This window comes from Mandrillus leucophaeus, unplaced genomic scaffold (assembly GCF_000951045.1).
Source record: "Mandrillus leucophaeus isolate KB7577 unplaced genomic scaffold, Mleu.le_1.0 Scaffold356, whole genome shotgun sequence".
Taxonomy (NCBI): domain Eukaryota; kingdom Metazoa; phylum Chordata; class Mammalia; order Primates; family Cercopithecidae; genus Mandrillus; species Mandrillus leucophaeus.
The window spans coordinates 2,137,923-2,139,390 of NW_012103765.1; positions in this window are offsets into that span (position 1 = coordinate 2,137,923).

Consider the following 1,468-nt stretch of genomic DNA (forward strand, 5'->3'; position numbering starts at 1 on the left):
TGTTATCTCTTTTGGGAACTGAGATCATACCTGGCTTTTTCTTCTCTCTCATAAGGTTGCGATTAAGGTCAAGTGCCATGAAATATGCGTCAGCACTCTGTGAATATAATGGGCTTCAACAATCATTTTTTATTATCTAGACAGTATAGTCTGACACGTCTCCAAAACCCAGCCTGACATTCCTAGGAGCTCAAAACATGAACTTCTAAATTAAGTACTTTCAGATTGTAAAAGTGCTTTCCTCCTCATGTATTCATTTATTAATTTACTAAGCAACTACTATAGAATAGTCTCTGTGAGAAATGCTGAAACTATTAGGTTCAGGTATGCTTGTGCTTGACAGCCCACAGTCTGCGAGAGACCGACATAAGCACCGGTAAGTGCTCTAAAGTTCTCCAGTAGACAGCGGCAAAGAGGGAGCTACGTCGGTGTACTACATGAGGAGAGATGTGAGTAGAGTTTTTAATAATGGAAATATTTATGAAAATGTGGGCAGGATTAAGAACATCTGCAGGGGACATTGAGGACCAACATGACCATGCGAAGTTTAAAGGGTCAAGGAGACAAAACAATATAACTGGAGACCATCGGAGAGCTAGAGAAAAGAAGCTTCCTCTACAACTACGGCCTTTGTCAATTGGCCTTTCTTCCAAGAAGGAAGGATTTAAGACTCACCCTAATCCAGTATGACCTCATCATAATGAATTACATCTACAAAAACTGTTTCAATATTAGGCCCATGAAGAAAGGCCAATTGACAAAGGCTGTAGTTGTTGAGGGGGCTTCTGGTTCAGGAGCTGCTGGCCAGAATTCTTAGTGGAAAAAGGTGGAGAAAACCTGGTATCTCTGGGAGAGTGAGTCTGAGGTGGTCTGAGTGTTCAATTCGAGAGGAACTCAAATAGAAAAGATGTCATGAAGTCATTTTCAAAAGACAGAAAGGGATGGTGTTCCTAGGGGCCAAAGAGGGGTCCATGTAAGGATGCCAGTCTAAAGAGGGCTAGTAAAGATTGATTTTTCCCTAAATAGGTTAAATCTAGCCAGAAAAATTACCATCTGTCTGTAAGAAAGTAAGAAATAGGAGGAGTCTCTGCCAGGAACTCCAGTTTTCAGAGGAACTCCGTAGTATCTATTTTCCTGGGCTTAGGAATAAATGCCCTGACTTCAAAATGTTGAACTAGAGGCTAGTAGGCAGCAACCAGAAAAAAAAGAAGAGTCAGAGAGCACAGCGGGAAAACTGCACATCCCAGAGCTCAGACGAGGACATCACCAGAGCAGGGTGAAGAGATCTCACCAAGCACTGAGAGAGGTACAGATAGGTCTCCTTGGATTTTTTTCTCCCTTGTAACTAGCCAAACAACCTTATTTGCTACAATAGGAATCAAACAATATTACTTTCATTGACTACATTTCTCTAGCAACGCGTAGATGGAAAGTATGAGGTTGCATATAGACCAGAGTACATTTATTA